Below are 21,117 nucleotides of genomic sequence, written 5' to 3' on the forward strand. Positions count from 1 at the left end.
AGGATAGTACTAGTCATTTGAAAAGGAAGAAATAATAATTTTCCCCTTTGAGTACATAATAGACGCTTGGCATTTCATAGACTTGTCTGGTTTTAACTAAACATAATAATTCTCTCTTTGATGATCATACTGTCACAGCTTGGCAATTGGTAGCTCATTTGAACTGGCTCCTGTGTCTCGTACCCCTAGACTATTTAAAGACAACAAGATATATAGGTCCAGCTTGCACATTCCCATTTGCATCACAAAAATCAACTACTCCCCAAGGGACCCTGGTTTACTAGAGGATAGTATTACAACAATTCAATAGATCTACACAATTTTATAATTTTTTTTGAAAGTAATTTAATATTAGTTATTTAGATTTTAATGCATCCCTGTTGTGAACCTTTATTTGCTCAGACATTACTATCAACTTAAGTAATGTTACCTGAGAATTATAAAGAAAGGTAAAAGTAACAGCTTTGACAGAATAATTTTAGCTTTGATCCAGAAATCTGAATTTTTGCATCAACGTGTATTCGAACTCTCTATCCCAATTTTTGGATAAATGGGTTATCATCACAAAGACAAAGGAGACAATTATATTTAAAGTAAAATCAGACATTTAAAAAAATAGTTATTTTATTACATATATATTTATACTAAATATACATATGTAGATAATAGTGCATTTCTGTTTTAATTTAAAAAATGCTATTTGAGTTTTTAAAAACATAGTTTCACCATTTTCAAATAAAGTATTACACAAAGGGAATCACACACACATATATATATATTCTTTTAATCATACATACATGTGGAGTAAAAGGTTGATTTCGAATAATTTTCTACAATGTGTGGTGGTTAGATCAGTATAGTTAGCTTAGTCATCATTACAATACACAATCATTCTTTGTGTCCTTTGACCAGTTCCTCATAAGTCCCCCCCCCCTTTTCTACCTCTATTTAACATCTGTAAGCCAATGGCAAATGAACAGACTAATTTAATTTTTCATATCCGAAAATTTCAATATTTCATTTGTTTCATTGGTAGTTCTCAGTGAATGGTCACACATTGCTTTATTTATTGCAATAATATTGTATAATTAACTCTATGGTTGTTTATCTTATGCTAAGGGTCATACGATGTTTATGGTAATAATATGGTACTTGAACTTGAAGCAAACCAACAACTATAAAGGGGATCATCAAGAATTTTCAATGTGAACAATACAATGCTAAATATTCTAAATTATACAACGGAATACAATATTTTTCTATCTTTGGAAAAGTTATAATCCAACTAGAAAAATAAGGCACTAAAAGAGGTTATGTACATGTATAAGCATATATACAACATATTAAAATAAAGACCAAGTGGAAGATGTTTGTCTCACAACTATACCATCTGATCTTTTTTTTTATTATTGGCTATGAATATTCATCAGATAAAAAGCCGATTGTCACCCCTCATGCACATGATGTAGGGGCCAGATTCATACTGACTCCATACCCATTACACAAATTGAATTTGTACCCTGTTTCCCCCACCCAATTGTCCCCAACTTCCCTTCCCTACCCCCCTTTCCCCCCATTCCACTTTGTAGCCCATAGAATGTTCGCTCCCTGTGCAAGTACAAAGCACTACTGTGGTCTTCCTTCCCTTCCTTCTTTCTCTCATAGCTCCCACATATGATGTGAGTACTTGTGGTATTTATCCCTCTGTGCTTTGCTTATTTCACTCAACATAAGTTTCTCCAGGCTCATCCATGTTGTTGCAAATGGGAGTATTTCATTCTTCTTTATGGCAGAGTAGTATTCCATGGTGTATGAAACCACAGTTTCCTTATCCAGTCATCCATTGATGGACATTTAGGTTGGATGCATGTCATGGCTCTTGTAAACAGAGCTGTGAGGAACATAGGAGTGCAGGTATCCCTTCGACATGATGATTTCCATTCCTCTGGGCATACACCCAGAAGTGTGATTGCTGGATTACATGGACGATCTACTGGTAGTTGTTTAAGAAACCAGAAGCCTAACACTACCTAACTTCAAATTATACTACAAAGGTATTGTAACCCAAACAGCATGGTACTGGTATAAAAATAGACATTCAGGCCAGTGGTCTAGAATTGAGAACACAGAAATCACCCCTCAGGCTTATAGCCATCTGATATTGGACAAAGGCAACAAAAATCTACATTGGGGAGAAGAATGCCTCTTCAACAAGTGGTGCTGGGAAAACTGGCTATAGCAGTTTTCATATGCAGAAGAATTAAACTAGATATGAACCTCTCACCGTACACTAAAATCAACTCAAATTGGATTAAAGACTTAAGTACAAGAACTGAAACTGTAACATGACTAGAGGAAAATATAGGTGAAACACTTCAGCAACTAGATCTGGGCGCAAACTTTATGAACATGAGCCCAAAAGCACAAGCACCAAAGTAAAAAGTAAAGAAATGGGATTATATCAAACTAAAAGGCTTCTACACAGCAAAGGAAACAATCAACAGAGTGAAACATCAGCCTACAGAGTGGGAGAAAAATTTTGCTAACTATACATCCATCCAACAATAGATTAATATCCATAATATACAAGGAACTCAAGCAAAAATGCAGTAAAAAACACAAATAACCCAAGTAAAAAAATGGGCAAAGAGCTGAATAGACATTTTTCAAAGGAAGACATACACATGGCCAACAGGTACATGAAAAAATGCTCAACATCACTAGTCATCAGGGAAATGCAAATTAAAACTACATTGAGATGCCACCTCACCCACGTTAGACTGGCTGTGATCAAAAAGAAGGTGAATAACAAATGCTGGTGAGGGTGTGGAGAGAAGGGAATGTACAATCACTACGGAAAACAGTATGGACGTTTTTCGAACAACTGCAGATAGGTCTTCCATATGATCCAGTAATCCCATTTCTGGGTATATACCCAGAGGAATGGAAATCATCATGTCAAAGGGATACCTGTACTCCCATGTTCATCTCAGCTCTGTTTACAAGAGCCAAAACATGGAACCAACCTAAATTTCCATTGATGGATGAATGGATAAGGAAAGTGTGGTATACATACACCATGGAATACCACTATGCCATGAAAAAAATGAAATACTCCCATTTGCAGCAACATGTTTGAGTCCGGAGATAGTTATTTTGAGTGAAATACACAAAGCACAGAGGGATAAATACCGTATGTACTCACTCATGTGTGGGAGCTAAGAGAGAAAGAAGGAAGGAAAGAAAGACCACAGTAATGCATTGGACTTGCAGAGGGAGAGAAGATTCTATGGGTTGGATAGTGGAATGGGGGGAAAGGAGGAGGGAGAGGGACATTGGGGATAATTGGGAGGGGGACACGGGATGCAAATGCAGTTTCTGGTAATGGCCATGCTGCCAGTATGAATCTTGCCCTCACATCATGGGCACGAGTGGTAAAAATCAGCTTTGTTTCTCATGAATATTCATAACCAGTAAAACATAATAGCATTGTTTGAAAAAATATGAACTCTCTAATAAGAAAGGTTTTTAAAATAGCATTTACGATAGGTAACAAAAGTATTAAATACTTAGGAATACATTTAACCAATCAAGTGAAAAACTCATAGTTAAAACTACAAAATATTGATGAAAGAAATTAAAGAAGACAAAAATAAATGGAAAGATGCCCTGTGTTTTAGGATTGAAAAAATTAATATTGCTAAAATGTCCATACTGCTCAAACTCATCTACAGATTACATGCAATCCCTATCAAAATTCCAGTGAAAAAATTCACAGAAATAGAAAAATCTTTAAATTCCTATAGTACAAAAAAAAAAAAAAAAAGACTACCAATGCAATCTTGAGCAAAAAAAATCTAGAGGCATCACACTGCCTGACTTCACAATATATACTACAAAGGTATAGTATCCAAAACAGCTGGTACTCACATTAAAAAAAAAACATGGACCAATGAAACCGAATACACACTCGGAATAAATTCACACTCCTACAGCCAACTGATGTATGTGCCAAGACACACACTGGGCAAAAGACAGTGTCTTCAATAAACCAGGCTGGGAACATTGGATATCCACATGCAGAAGAAAGATAATAGACCCCTACCTCATAACATATACAAAAATCAACTCAAAATGAGTTTAAGACCTCAATGTAAAATCCAAAATGATAAAACTGATAAAGGAAAACAGGGGAAATGCTTTACAACACTGGGCCAGGCAAGGAATTTTGAAATAAGTCCTCAAAAGCACAGGCAACGGAGCAAAAATAGACAAATGGGATTACATCCAACTAAAAAGTTTTGCAGAACAAAGGAAATAATAAACAGAGTGAAAAGACAACCTACATAGTCAGAGCAAATATTTGCAAACTGTACATCTGACAAGGTATTAATATCCAGAATATATAAGGAACTTAAAAGCAAAAAATCAAGAAACCTGATTATAAAAATGGTCAACAACTTTTAATTGACGTTTCTCAAAAGAAGACATTCAAATGGCTAGCAGGTAGATGAAAATTAGCTCACAGAAATGCAAATTAAAACCAAAATGAGATACCACCTCACTCCAGTTAGAACTGCTATTATCGAAAGGACAAAAGACAACAAGTACTGATAAGGATGTGGAGAAAAGGAAACGCACACTGTTGGTGGCTTTGTAAATTAGTGTCACCACTATAAACAAAAAAAACCGGTATGAAGTTTCCTCAAAAAATTAAAAATAGAACTATTGTATGTTCCTGCAATCCCACTCTTGTTTATGTATCCAAAGGCAATGAAATCAGTATGCGATGGAGTTTGGATGTATTGTTTTCCCAGAACTCACGGAAATCTGATCTCCAATGTGGCAGTTTGGGTAATGGGGGTGGATCTCTCATGAACTGATTAATGCTCTCCCTTGCTGGGGGGATTAATGAGTGAGTTCCCACTCTACTAGTTCCCAGGAGAGCTGGTTGTTTAAAGAGCCTGGCATCTTCTCTCCCTCGCTTGCTTCCTCTTGCCATGTGATCTGCTTGTACCCTCTTGCTGCCCGCCACTTTCTGCTACGAGTAGAAGAAGCCTGAGGCCCGTGCCAGATGTAGCTGTCCCAGAATCGTAATCGAAATAAACCTCTTCTTTATAGAATACCCAGTCCCAGATATTTCTGTTATAGCAACACAAAGTGGACTAATAAAGTATTTCAAAGAGTTATCTGCACTCTATGTTTATTGCAGCACTATTCGCAATAGCCAAAATATGGAATCAACACAAGTGTCCAACAATGGATGAATGGATAAATAAAATGTGTTGTATATACACAATGGAATACTATTAAGCCATTTTTAAAATGTCATTTTAAAAGACTGGTCATGTGCCACAACACTGATGAACGTGGAGGACATGATATTAAGTAGAATAAGCCAGACACAGAAAGAAAAATACTGCATGATCTCACTCACATGTAGAATCTAAAAAATAGAAGAAGAAAAGGAAAAGGAAGAATTGATATCTTAGAAGCCGAGAGTAGAACAGTGGTTACCAGAGACTGCAGATGGGAGGAGTGAGAGGAGGATGGAGAGAGGTTGTTCAATAGGTAAAATGTTACAACTAAATAGGAGGAATAAGTTCTGGTGTTCTAATGTACAGTAGGGTGACCATGGTTAATAGCCACCTATCGTATATTACAAAATAGCTAGAAGAAAGGCCTTCAAATGTTTTTGTTATAAGGAAATAATAAGTGCATGACGTGGAGTATACATTATATACCATGATATGATAGTTATACAACATACATATGTATCAAAACATCAAGCTGTATCCCATAAATATGTACAATTACAAAGTTTCAATTTGAAAAGCATTAAAAATTACGCACAGTAAGAGATGAACAATAACTAATAATAAAATAGAACTATTATAACAATAAAATAAAAAATGATGGTGGAAGCATCACACTACCTGATTCCAAAATATATTGCAAAGCTATAGTAATCAAAACAGCATGGTACTGGCATAAAAACAGATACATAGACCACTGGAACAGAACAGAAAGCCCAGAAATAAATCTACACATTTACAATCAATTCATTTTTCAACAAAGATGCCAAGAGCACATAATGGGGAAAGGACAGTCTTTTCAATAACTGATGTTAGAAAAATCTGATATCCACATACAGAAGTATAAAATCAGACCATTATCTCACACCATATACAAAATCTACTCAACATGGATTAAAGAGTTAAATGTGGGACCTGAAATAGTAAAAACTACTAGAACAAATCGTAGGGGGAAACCGCCATGATATTGGTCTGGGCAATGACTTTTTGGATATGACCCCCAAAGCACAAGTAACAAAAGCAAAAACAGACAAATGGAATCATATCAAACTAAAAAGCTTCTGCAAGGCAAAGGAAACAATTCACAGAGTGAAGAGACAACCAACAGATTGGGGAGAACGTACAAGAGTACTTCAAAAAGTTCACAGAAAGATTCTTATTATCATTAAATTCTACTTTTCCACGAAATTTTTGAAGTACCCTCATATTTGCAAACCATACATCTGGCACGGGGTCAATATCTATAATATATAAGGCACTCAAACAACTCCATAGTAAGAAAACAACCCAATTAAAAACTGAACAAAGAACCTGAATAGACATCTCAAAAGACAGACAAATGGCCAACAGACTTATGGAAAAATGCTCACTATCAGTAATCAAGGAAATACAAATTAATACCACAATTTGATACCACCTCACACCTGTTATAAATGGCTACTATTAAAAAGACAAAGAAAAGTGTTGTGGAGATCAGGGAACCCTTTGCACACTACTGGTAGTAATGTAAATTAGTACAGCCACTATGGAAAACAGTATAGAAGTTTTTCAAAAAACTAAAAATAGGACTATCATATGAATTAGCAATCCCACTGTGGGTTATATATGCAAAGGAAATGATATAAATATGTCAAAGATATCTGCACTTCCATGTTCATTGCAGCATTATTCACAATAGCCAAGATATGGAATCAACCCAAGTGTCTAACAATAGATGAAAGGGTACAAAAAATGTAGTGTATATATACATAATGGAATACTGTTCAGCCTTTTAAAAAGAAGGAAATTCTGTCATTTGCAACAATGTGGATAAAACTGGAGAACATTATGTCAAGTAAAATAAACTAGACACAGAAAGACACAGTATGCAGAGAGTGGAATGGTTGTTACCAGGGGCCAGGGTGATTGCAAGGGAGAGGTGGGGGATTGGAAAGATGTTGGCCAAAGAATATAAACTTCCAGTTTGAGAGGAGGAATGAGTTCAAGAGGTCGATTGAACATTATGGTGGCGATAGTTAAAAACAATATATTGTGTATCTGAAAATCACAGAGTACATTTTAAGTGTTCTCACTGCCGGAAAAAAAGGATATGAGGTAACAAATATGTTAATTACCATGACTTAGCTATTCCACAATGTCTACATACATCAAAACATCATGTTGTATAGCATGAACATGTATGAAAATAAATGAAAAAAATTAAATGCTTTAAAAAGACAGTCAATTAAAATTTTACATGTGTACCTGAATTTAAAAAAGCAAAAAGCCAAACTCCTAGCCTGGAATGCAAGTATACTTACATAATATTATAAAATAATCTCTAGTCATAAAGCTACACAACTACGCCACTTGTCAGGGCTGAGGCAACAGCTACGCTAATTGTATGGCTATGTATTTCATAACTAAAGCCAAAAAGTTTCATTATTTTAGTTATAATAAGTTTCCATTTGTATTGTCAGGGCTAGGGCTCAGACCCTTTAACCCCATTGTACAGACTGGGTCACCAGACCCCTCACATGCCAGGCTGGCTCACAAGACCCCTCACACGCAGGTCCACGCTAGGTAATTGGGAAAGATCCTGGGAGCCATTGGCAAATGACATGAGCTCAGTCCTCGGCTGCGGCAGTGGTGGCGGAAGCAGCGGTAGCTGCAGCGGCTTATGGCAGACTCCAGCAGCAGCAGAGGCTTATGGCAGCCTCCAGTAGCAGCAGCAGTGGCCCCCGGAGGGTCCCAGGGGCCCTGGCAGCAACAGCCTCCAGCAGCAGTAGCGGCCTCCCTGTACCCCTCCTCCAGGGCATCCCAGGGGTGGGGGTCATCTTGGATCAAAGACACTGATCGTTTATACTTAAGTCCATAACCCAGTACACCTGAGTGCACATGGGCAATTACATTAGACAATAACCAAGAAACACCTGGGCGCACGTGCGTATTTGCATCAAATGCTTGGCAAGATTCTGAACATCGGAGGGGCCCTGCCCATTTTTCTTCACTTTCCCTACACTAGGCAATACCTAACTTTGATTTAGCCTCTCCACAATGTATACATATTTCAAAACATCGTGTTGTACGTAATAAATATGTACACGTTTTGTCAATTTAAAATAATAAGCACGTATTTTATGCTTGTTAGATTCTGTTTGCCATTCTGGGTGACATTTAACCCTTCTACATCCTACTATACACCCCATGAGATGCATTTTTAACATGTCAACTTGATTACACTACCTACACTCCCCAGAATTTCTGCTGTGAGCTACGATAGGGATTCCCTCATAAGAATTGGAGAGAATGAACCTCCAAATTGTTTTCCAAAATGGTTGTACTAATTTACATTCCCACCAACAGTGCAGTAGTGTTCCCTTCTCTCCATACCCTCGCCAGCATTTGTTATTCACCATCTTTTTGATTATGGCCAGTCTACCTGGGGTGAGGTGGTATCTCAATGTGGTTTTAATTTGCATTTCCCTGATGACTAGTGATGTTGAGCAATTTTTCATGTATCTGGTGGCCATTTGTATGCCTTCCTTTGAAAAATGTCTTTTCAGCTCCTTTGCCCACTTTTTAATTGTGTCATTTATTTTTTTTACTGTGTAATTGCTTGAGTTGTATGTATATTCTCGATATTAGTCCCCTGTCACATGCATAGTTGGCAAAAATTTTCTCCCACTCTGTAGGTTGTCTTTTCACTCTGTTGATTGTTTCTTTTGCTGTGCAGAAACTTTTTAGTTTGATATAGTCCCATTTGTTTATTTTTTCTTTTACTGCTTGTGCTTTCAGGCTCATGATCGTAAAGTCTGTGCCCGGAAATAAACGCTGAAGTGTTTCACCTATATTTTCCCTTTGTAATTTTACAGTTTTGGGTCTTATACGTAGGTTTTAATCCATTTCGAGTTGATTTTAGTGTATGGTTAGAGATGCATATCTAGTTTCATTCTTCTGCATATGGATATCCAGTTTTCCCAGCACCACTTGCTGAAGAGGCAGTCTTTTCCCCAATGTAGATTTTTGTTGCCTTTGTCTAATATCAGATGGCTATAAGCCTGAGGAGTGATTTCTGGGATCTCTATTCTACTCCACTGGTCTGAATGTCTATTTTTATACCAGCACCATGCTGTTTTGGTTACAACATCTTCACAGTATAATTTGAAGTCAGGCAGAGTTATGCCTCCAACTACAGAAAGATCTTGCATATGATCCAGCAATCCCTCTTCTCGGTGTACATCCAGAGGAATGGAAATGATCATGTCAAAGGGATACCTGCACTCCCATGTTTATTGCAGCTCTGTTTACAATAGCCAAGATATGGAACCAACCTAAATGCCCGTCGATGGATGATTGGATAAGGAAACTGTGGTATATATACACTATGGACTACTACTCTGCCATAAAAAAGAATGAAATACTCCCATTTGCAACAACTTGGATGAACCTGGACAAACTTATGTTGAGTGAAACAAGCAAAGCACAGAGGGATAAATTCCGCATGTGCTCACTCATATGAGGGAACTAAGAGAGAAAAGAAGGCAGGAAAGAAAGACCACAGTAGTGCCGTGATCCAACAGAGGGAGGGGAACATTCCTAGGGCTACAAATTCGAGTTGAGGGGAGAGGGGAACGAGAGGGGGGATGGGGGATAATTGGGAGGGGACAAAGGGTACAAAAGTAATTTCTGGTAATGGATATGCCCCCAGTATGAATCTGGCCACCACATCATGCTCAGAAGGGGGAACAATCAGCTTTGCATCTCATCAATATTCATAATAAATAATAAATAAATAAATAAATAAATAAATAAATAAATAAATAAATAAGAATTGGAGAGAAGGGAGGCCGTAGCCATTTTGCAGCATACGCACACCTTCTCCCAATTATTCAAACAAACACTAATCTAGGTGCTTTCGTGATGGGGTTTTGCAGTAGTAATTAAAGTTTCTAACCAGTTTCTGTTGAGTAAATCAAAAGGAAGATTATCCTAAGTGGGCATGTCCTAATCCGATGGAAGCCCTTTAAAAGATGTTGTAAGCCTTCCCTGAGAGCAGAAACTCCAAGCAGCAGAAAGGAAGAAAAATTGTAGATATTTCTTCACACTCACTTTGTCATTGTGGCTTTGCTGGCGCGCAAGGTTGGCGCGCAGTAATTGCTGGTCCTGCAATTGCTATGCCTTTTCCCTGGACCTCCTTCAATTTTTTTCACCTAACATTTGAGGAGTTCCACCTTCTTAGGATCTTCCCTTCCTGACCTCATGCTTTGTGGACTTAGGGCTTTCTAGACACCTCCCACAACTGATCAGGTAAGAAAATTCCTTGTAATTAACCCCATGAGCACCTTGCTTGGGAGGCTAGTTTATACTGATTAATTCAGTGACCTCCCTTGCTCTCTGGTTTCTGGCAGGAGATTAGGGGAGGGAAGAGTATGATTGACATGAGATTTATCCCTATTTATTTATTTATTTACTTATTTATTTTGTTTTGCCTTGCACCTTCTCCGAAGGTTGCCACGGACTGGCAGTGTCCCTTGACCAAGTCAAACGCCCCTCAGCTTGCCTTACCTACCCAGCTTTCTCTCCTTTTCATCGCTTTAGCATAGAAGTGGTAACAGAGCCTCGCTGCAGTGAATGGTGTTAGCCTCGAGGTAAGGCATTGTTCTGTCATTTCTCTACACCCTGCCCTCAGGTTTGTCAATATTACCTTTATTAAACATTCCCAGAGCTATTCTAATTTTAGTGTGCCACCTATTTCTTGCCAAAACCTTGAAAGTTAATTTTTAGTTAGAATATTAGTAGATAAAAATAATAGAAAACTTTGTAGGACACTATCTTTACAAAGCTTGGTGCTGGGAAAATTTTTCAAGGTAGCATTTAAAATCCAGAAGACATTATGGGGAAAAATGGAAGGTTTCATCACAACTATTAAAAATATCGCATGGCAAAAGATACAAAACAAAGGCAGAAAATCATATAACAAACTGAGAGAAGGCAATTGCATCATATAAATGAAAAAGGTTAATTTCTATAACACAAAGATGCCAATAAATCTTTAAGGAAAAGAACAATTAGAGAAAATGAGGAAAGGATACAAACAGTTTGTAAAATAATAAAGTTAAACATGTTATAATTAAATGAATGTAAATCCCATGTTACTTGTTACCAAGGAGATGACAAATAAAATGAGAATAAATTCCCCCCGTTTTACTGGAAAATTTTTAAGTTGATAACATCCTCATTTTATGAGGGTATAGAAATAGGCACTAACATATACTGTACATGAGTATACAAACTGGTGAAGCCATTTTGCTGAAAATTTGGCGATATTTATTAAAATAAAAAAGTTCAGACCTTCTGATCCAGCAATTTAAAAAAGAAAGCATCAAGAAGAGCTTCCCCCACAAGTAAGCAGTGATATATGTGCAATAAAATCAATAGTATCATTGCTTCTAATAACAAAAATCAGTAACAACCTATACTTCTAAAACTGTAAAAATTTTGGATAAATTGTGATGCATTCATACAATGCAATACCCATCAAAAGGGAAGTCCTACGTTGTGGATTGCTGTATAATAATGGTAGCTGCCTCAATCTCAATCTTTTTAAATATCCTCAAAGAAAAAATTACCACAGATGAGTAAGGAAAACAAAGAAAATTATGTTAACTCATCCTGTAACATAACTAGATATAACTAGTGATGATACAATGTTAACAACACTTGGAAATTTGACGGCTAAAAGATGTGACAGATTTAGCAGACCTGACAAAGGTGAGTGAGTCCTACCCTAGCGGTGAGAAGTGAAACACGGCCCTCCGTAAGTGCTCAGGCATTTCTGCTTCCTGGTACCTCTGGGAGTATAGGTGAAAGTAAAGCTAAAAACAAAAACATTATGTCAAAAACATGTGTAAGAATAAGACCCCCAGGTCCTCTACCAAATGCCAATCAGCCAGGCAATTTACCCTCTCAAATATAAAACCAAACGACCACACTGGGGAAGGATAGGCAGGGGAGTCCCAAGCACACTTGAGGGCAGAGGTGTATTACTGAAAACACAAAAGTTAAATAAAAGATCCTCTACGAAATGAATGATAAGACCATTTTTGCAAATCGATTTCCCCACTCTATTTCCAGAATGCTAGCAAGAGGATAATAATCTCGAAATAATAATTTGAAAAATTATCATGGCAATAGCACAAGAAATAACATAATAGATTACTGTCACTAGGATTAAACTAAAGAAACTTTATTTGTGCTTAAATATGAACAAATAGCCAAAGATCATATTTATTTACTTTTAAATATAAGTAAATAGCCAAGGATCACCACATATGTAGGAAAGCCTCTAACATCAATGACAAAGGCCAAAATAAACAGTAAAAAACCCACTTTCGGGATAGTGACCTATTCTGGTAGAAGAAAACCTAAGAGATATTATGATTCATCTTGTTAGAGAGATGAGAGAGGGTACTTGTTTCCATGAAACAAGGACATAATGGAGAACAAAAAAAGAGATTTCAGAATTTTTTTTAAAAAACGCAACAGTGGAAATGAAAATGTCAATAGAAGAGTTGAAAATAAAGTTGAAGCAGTATCCCAGAAAGTAGTTCCAAAAGAAAATGGACAGCCTGTTTTAAAATTAGTGGCTTGATGCTATTACTAATTGTTTTCTTAAGTTCATTTTTGGGTTGTTTATTGATATGGTGTTTAATTACTATTGATTTTTGTATATTGACCTATCCTGTAACCTTGCTGAACTTGTCTTTTGGTTGATTCCTAGTTTTTCTGTATGAAAAAATCATGGCATCTGCAAATAGAGATAGATTTACTTCTAGCTTTCCAGTATGGGTGTCTTTTATTTCTTATTCTTCCCTGGTTGTCCTAATGAAAACATCCAGGACAAGATTGAATAGAAGAGACAAGAATGGACATCTTTGTGTTCTCTTAATCTTAGGGTGATAGCTTTCAGCATTCACCAATAACTGTGATAACTGTGGGTTTACTGTAGTGTCTGTTATCAAATCGAAATAGTTGCCTTCTATTCATAGTGTTGAGTGTTTATCATGAAGAGATTTTGAATTTGCAAAATATTTTTTCTTCATGTAGTAAGGTGATCATGTGGGTTTTGCTCTTTATTCTATTGATATGGTATATCACATTAATTATCACATGGCGTATCACATTAATTGATTATCAGATGCTATACCAATCTTGCGTTCCTGGAATAAATTCCTATTGGTCACGGTGTATAATCCATTCTGTATATTGCTGGATGCAGTCTGCTGATATTTTTTGAAAAGTTTTGCCTCCAAATTCATAAGGGATATCAGTCTGTAGTTTTCTTTTATTGTAGTAACTTTATTTCTTTTTGGTATCAGTGTAATACCGGCTTTATAAGATGAATTGGGAACTGTTTCCTCCTCTTCTGTCTTCTTAAGTAAATAGGATAGAATTGGCATTAGTAATTTTTTAAATGTTTGGAAGAATTCACAAGTAAAGCCCTCTGATTCTGGTCTTTGCATTATAGGATGATTTTGATTACTAATTCAATTCCTTTACTTGTTACAGAACTATTCAACCGGACACAAAATCTTTGCTTCACATCCCCTTCCTTTATGTGGTTGTTAACACAAACATTACATCTTTATGCATTGTATGCCCATCGACACAGATTTATAATTATTGCATTACAAAGTTCTCCTTTAAATCAAATAGAAAAAGACATAAACAAAAATGTATTTATATATATATATTTATATATATTTATATTTTTATGTTTATCCATATACTTACCTTAACTGATGACCTTTACTTCTTCGTGTGGATTTGAGTAATACCTACTGTCCTTTCATTTCAGCCTGGAGAGCTTCCTGTACTATTTCTTCTAAGACAGCTCTGATAGCAATAACTTTTCTCAGTTTCTGTTTATATGGGAATATATTAATTTCTCCTTTATAATTTTGTGCTAAAATTTTGATTTATAAAATATTTTAGTAATAACTATAACTGAATATGCCTTGTTTTTATGAAGATAAACAACATAAATGTCACCATCTAAAACTATGTAATTTAGTGGTTTTTAGTATATGCACAAAGTTGTGAAATCATCACCGTGTAATTTGAGGACTGATTTATGAATGTAAAAACAAACTCAGTGCCCATTAGAACCCATTCCACACTCCCTCCACCCCCGGCCACTGGCAACCATCCATTGACTTTATTTCTCTATGGATTTTTTATTCTGGACATTCATATAAATGGGAGCTTGCAATATGTGGCTTCTTATATCTGGCTTTTTTCACTTAGTATAATGTTTTAAAAGTTAACCCATGTTGTAGCATTTATCCGTACTTCATAATTGAATGGATACAATACATCTTATTTATTCATTCAGTTGATAGGCATTTGGGTTGTTTGCACTTTTTGGTTTTTGGCTGTTATGAATAACTTTGCTGTAAACATTCTTGTACAAATCTGTATGTGGACATTTGTTTTCAAATCTCTTGGGAATATACAGAGGAGTCAAGTTGGTAGGCCGTAAGGAAACCCTCTGTTAAATTTGAGGAACTGCCAAACTCTTTCTCCAAACTGCATGCACTACTTACCTTCCTACCAGCAACATATGAGGGCTCCAATTTCTCCACTTCCTTGCCAATGCTTGATATTGCCTGTCTTTCTTTATTATTATAGTCATACAGGTGAGTGTGAAGTGATATCTGATTTTGGATTGGATTTGTTTTTCACTGATAATTAGTGATGTTGAGTGTCTTTTCATATGCCTATTGGCCATTTTCATATCTTTTTTGGAAAAATGTCTATTCAAATATTTTACTTTAATTTGGGTTATTGGCCTTATTATTATGGACTTATAGATGTTCTTATATATTCTACATACAATTCCCTTATCAGATACAAGATTAGCAAAATTTTTCTCCCATTTTGTGGCTTGTCTTCCTCTTTTATACGTTATAACCTGGGAAGCACAAAAGTATTTAATATTGATGAAGTCATATTTCCCTATTATTTTGTTGTTTGTGTTGTTTGTGTTATATCTAAGGAGCCATTGACTACTCCATCATCACGAAGACTTAGAACTCTGGTTTCTTTCTTTCTTTTTTTTATTGAATCATTGATTATATGCATTTTGGGGATTCAATGTTGACATATGTTGATCAAATCAATATTACTAGTATGTATATTGTTACAAATTGTACTTATTCTTTATACCCCTGTCCAATCCCTCCCCATCCCCCTCTCCACCCCCCCACCACTGATAACCCTAGATGTCTTCTCTCCCTCTGAAAGAGTAATAGTTACTCTGTTGATTTGTTGCCTAGATGATCTGTCCAATGCTGAAAGGTGTGTTCAGGCCCCCCAATACTATAGAGCATATGCTTCTTGTGTCACTCTGGAATGGGTTTTTTGGAGAAAGACATCCTATTCTTTTCTGTGGACTCTGCTGGTGACTCTCCTTGTGTCAATGCACTCCAGTCTCTGGCAGACCATCTGCATGGTAGTTGTGACGTCTAGACACTTTTGTGGCAGCCGTGGTTACTGTGGTGGCTATAGTGGGTCACCCACATGGAGGTGATGCTCCTTGGCACTGGCAGTGTGCCTGGTTGTGAGCAGGGGGTCTGGTCCCAGGCTTGATGACCCGGGCCCTCAGGCGGGGCCCAAAGAACTATGTTTTCTTCTAAGAATTTGAGAATTTTCACTTTTACATTAAGATCTCTAATCTCCTTTGAGTTAATCTTTTTATAATATCAATTATATGTATGTAAGGTGTACAACATGATGTTTTGATATATACATATATAGTGAAATGATTACTCTAGTCAAGCAAATTAACATATCATTCTCCTTGCATAGTTACCGTGTGTGCATGAACGTGTGGGTATATTTGTTCATGTGTGTATTGAGAATAGCTGAAAACTATGCTTCTAGTAAATTTCCAACACACAATACAGTATTATTAGCTATAGTCATTCTATTCTACATTAATTCTCTAGACTTACTCATCCTACATAACTACGACATTGTGCACTTTGGCCAACATCTCCTCATTGGTCCCACATTCCTGCCCCTGGTAACCTCTATTCCATTCTCTGCTCCCACGTATTTGAATTTTTTAGATTCCACACATAAGTGAGATTTTGCAGTATTTGTCTTTCTGTGTATGGCTTATGTCACTTAACCTAATGTCCTCTAGGTTCATCCATGTTGTTGCAAATGGCAAGATTACTTTCTCTTTTAAAGGTAAATAATATCCCTGTGTGTGTGTCACATTTTCTTTACCTACATATCCGTCAATGGACATTTATGTTGTTTCCATACCTTGGCTACTGTGAATAATACTGCAGTGAGCACAGGAGCACAGAGATCTCTTTGAGGTACTGAATTCATTTCCTTTGGGTAAATGCCCTAGGAAGGAGTTTCTGGATCATATGGTAGTTCTATTTTAAATGTTTTGAGGAACCTTCATAATGTTGCCCGCTATGGCTGTACTAATTTACATTCCTACCAACAACGTGCAAGGGTTCCCTTTACTCCACACCTTAGTGCTTATCTTTTGTCATTTGGATAATAGGCATTTCAACAGGTGTGAGGTAATCTCATTTTGGTTTTGATTTCAATTTCCATGATAATTAGTGATGTTGAGCATTTTATCATATACCTACTGGCCATCTGTATGCCTTCTTTAGAAAAATGTCTATTCAGATGCTTTGAACATTTTAAAATCAGGGCTGTTTTGTTTTTGCTATCAAGTTATGTGTGTTCTATATATATTTTCCATATTAACCCCTAATCAGATATATGATTTGCAAATAATTTCTCCCAATCTGTAGACTGCCTATTCATGTTGTTGATTGTTTCCTCTGCTATACAGAAGACTTTTAGTTTGATATAATCCCATTTGTCTATTTTTGCTTCTGTAACTTGAGCTTATGGTGTCATATCCAATAATTTATTGCTAAGGTGAATGTCATGGAGATGTTTTCCCTATGTTGTCTTCAAAAACTTGTATGGTTTCTGGTGTTACCTTTAAGTCTTTAATCCATTTTAACTTAATTTTTGTGAATGGTGTAAGATAATGGTTCAACTTCATTCTCTTGCATGTGCATACCCAATTTTCCCAGAACTATTTATTGAAGAGACTACCCATTCCCATTGTGTATTCTTGGCACCCTTCTCAAAAATTAGTTGACCATATTATGCTTGGGTTTATTTCTGGGTTCTCTATCCTGTTCCATTGGTCTGTGTGTCTAATTTTATGCCAGTACCATACTGTTTTGATTACTATAGCTTTGTAATATAATTTAAAGTCAGGAAGTTTGATGCTCTAACATTTTTGTTCCTTCTCAAGATTTCAAAGGCTATTTGAGATCTTTTGTGATTTCTTACACACTTGAGAGTTTTTTCTATTTCTGTGAAAAATGCCACTGGAATTTGGGTTGAGATTACTTTTATGAAGTGTGGATATTTTAGTAATATTTATTCTCCAATCCATGAAAATTTACATGTGTCTTCTCCAATTTTTGTCATCAGTGTTTTAGAGTTTTTAGTGTAGAGATCTTTCACCTCCTTGGTTAAATTTATTTGTAAGTATTTTCATCTTTGATGCTATCATAAATAGGATTGTTTTCTTTTCATATAGGTCATTCTTAGTATAAAGGAATGCAACTAATTTTTACATAGTGATTTTTTATTTTTCTGAGCATATATCTAACATTATTTCTGCACTGGGGTTCACAAACAATTGGTTGCTAGAATTCAAGTTTAGACACAGGGGCTTATTTACCCTTTTAATGAAGGAAAAAGGGTTTGGACTTAAGTAAGTAGAGTTTATGGGAGTCCATTATTTAGACTAAGTAAACAAGAATGGAGTTACTTGAGCTAAATATCATGAAGTCAAATTGGCAGTGGGGCAGTTTCCAAAAAATCAGAAGATTCACAGCAACAACACATGAGCCATCATAAGGAAGTTCCGTGTATGTTACCCCTGTAAGGAATTTAACTTTAAAATGATTCTAGAATGCCAATTAAATCTCTAAAGTTTTTGTCAAGTTGTTTTCTAACAGGCTTCAAGTGACTAGGATGTATGGAAATACATGGGTGAAGTAATGAAAGATATGAGTTACTTTATTGACATCTGTTTATGCTTACTCACCTTGGTGTTGGCTCTCGGCCTTCAGTGAGAATGGTAGCTCTTCTCTCCCTGGTATAAAGGGGGCACCTTCCTCAAAGGGCAATCCATGTCTTGCCTTTTAGGCAGATCAAGCCTAAAAGAGGATAGAACTCTTCCGGCATCTGTTGAGTCTCAATTGCCTTTAGTTCAAATTAATCCTTATGGCTTATTTAGGTGTAGTGTGTTCCGATCCCCTTTGGAGCAAGCTCAGGTAGGTAATAGAAATAATAAACCTTAAGCAAACAGCCAACCATTTTACTAATATGGAAATCTGAATATTGTAAATATAGTCAGTGGAAATTTATTGTCAATATCAGCAGGGACTTAAAGGTTGGATGTTGATTTTGTATCCTGCAACATTACTGAATTTGTCAGTTCTAACATTTTTTTCATGGACTATTTGGGGTTTTGTACATGTGAAATCATGTCATCTGGAAAGAGACCATTTAACTTTTTCTTGTCCAATTTGGATGCCTTTTTGTTGCTGCTGTTGTCGTTGTTGTGTGCTCTGGCAAGTACTTCCGGTACTATGTTGACTAGTAGTGGTGAGACTGAGCATCCTTGCCTTGTACCAAGTCTTAGAGGAAAAGCTTACAGTTATTCCCCATTGATTATGGTATTAGCTGTGGGCTTTTCATAAATGGACTAAATGTGGAGGAAATTTCCTTCTATAGCTATTTTGTTGAGCGTTGTTATCATGAATGGAAGTTGAACTTTTTCAAATATATTTTCTGCGTTCATTGAGATAATCAAGTGGTTTTTATCTTTCATTCTGTTAATGTGGTGTATGACATTGATAGATTTCCATATGTTAAAACAGCATTGCATCCCAGGGATAAATCCCATTTGGTCATGTTCTATAATCTTTTTGATGTGTTGTTGAATTAGGTTTTCTAGTATTTCATTGAGAATTTTTGCATCTATGTTCATGAGAGATTGTAACCTGTAGTTTTCTTTGCCTGTGGCGTCTTTCTCTGGCTTTGGTAACAGGGTAATACCGGCCTTCTGCAAATATTCCTTCTACTTCTATTGTTTTTAATAGTTTAAGAAGGATTAGTATTAATTTTTCTTTAAATGTGTGGTAGAATTCAGCCATAAATCCATCTGGTCCTGGCCTTTTCTTTGCTGGAAAGGTTTTGGGTACTGTTTCAGTCTTTTTATTTGTCATTGGTTTGTTCAGGCTTTCTATTTCTTCTTGACTCAATCTTGGTAAGTTTTATGTTCCTGGGAATTTGGTCATTTCTTCTAAGTTATCCAATTTCTTGTTGCAAAATTGTTAACAATAGTCCCTTGTGAACCTTTTGATTTCTGACATATCTATTGTAAAGTATCTCCTTTCATCTCTGATTTTGAGGGGACATTTTTTCTTGGTGGCTCTAGCTAAGCTTTTGTTGATTTCGTGTATTAAAAATAAAACTGAAATCAGGTGATATTTTTATTTATATATAGTTTTCCTGTCTTCTACTTGATTTATTTCTACTCTGATCTTTATGACTTTCTTCCTTCTGCTAATTTTGTGTTTAATTTGTTCTTTTTCTAGTTCTTTGAGACATAAAGTTAGATTACGTGAGATTTTTCTTCTCTTTTAATGTAGGCTTTTAGTGCTAAAAGCTTTCCTCTTAGGACTATTTTTTCTCCATCCTATAAGTTTTAATAAGTTCTGCATTCATTTACTTATGTCTCAAGATATTTTTCAAACTTCCTCTGATTTTATGTTTGACCCAGTTGTTGTTCAAGAGTGTGTTTTTTATTTTCTACATATTTATGAATTTTTCCATTTTCTTGCTATTATTGACTTGTAGTTGTATTCCATTATAGTCATAAAAGATATGTGGCATGATTTGACTTCTAAAGTTCATTAAGACTTGTTTTTTGTCTTAAATGTGATGTATCCTAGGGAATGTTCCATGTGTGCTTAAGAAGAATTAAGTAACCATGCTGCTCTTGGGTGAAAAGATCTGTATATGTCTGTTAGGTACATTTGTTCTATAGTGTTGTTCAAGTTTGCTGTTTCTTTACTAATTTTTCTGACTGGGCATTTTATCCATGATTGTAAACGTGGTATTGAAGAGTCGTGCTATTATTGTATTGTTTAATTTGTCCATTCCGATTTGTCAATTTTTTTATATATTTAGGTTCTCTGATGTTTGGTGCCTATGTATTTACAATGTTTATGTATTCCTGTTGAATTGACCTTTTCTATCATTATATAATAATCTTCTTTGTATCTAGAGGAAGTGTTTGACTTAAAGTCTACTCTGTCTAATACTAGTATAGCCACTCCTGCTTTCTTCTGATTGCTATTTGCATGAAATATTTTTTGCCTTCACTTCACTTTCACCCTTTGTATGTATGTGAATCTAAAGTGAGTTCTTGAGAACAACATACAGATGAATCTTGGCTTTTGTTTTCTATTCGTTCAGCCACTCTGTAATCTTTTTACTGGGAACGTTAGTCCATTTACATTTAAAGTAATTACTGATAGGCTAGGATTTACTATTGCCAATTTGTTATCTGTTTTCTGTTTTTCTTACAGTTCTTTTGCTCCTCTGTTTCTCTCTTCCCGTCTTCCTTAGCGTGTGTGTGTGGGGGGGGGATTTGTATTTTTTTTCTTTTATGTAACTTCTATAAACA

The sequence above is a fragment of the Cynocephalus volans genome, chromosome X (assembly GCF_027409185.1).
Source record: "Cynocephalus volans isolate mCynVol1 chromosome X, mCynVol1.pri, whole genome shotgun sequence".
Lineage (NCBI taxonomy): Eukaryota > Metazoa > Chordata > Mammalia > Dermoptera > Cynocephalidae > Cynocephalus > Cynocephalus volans.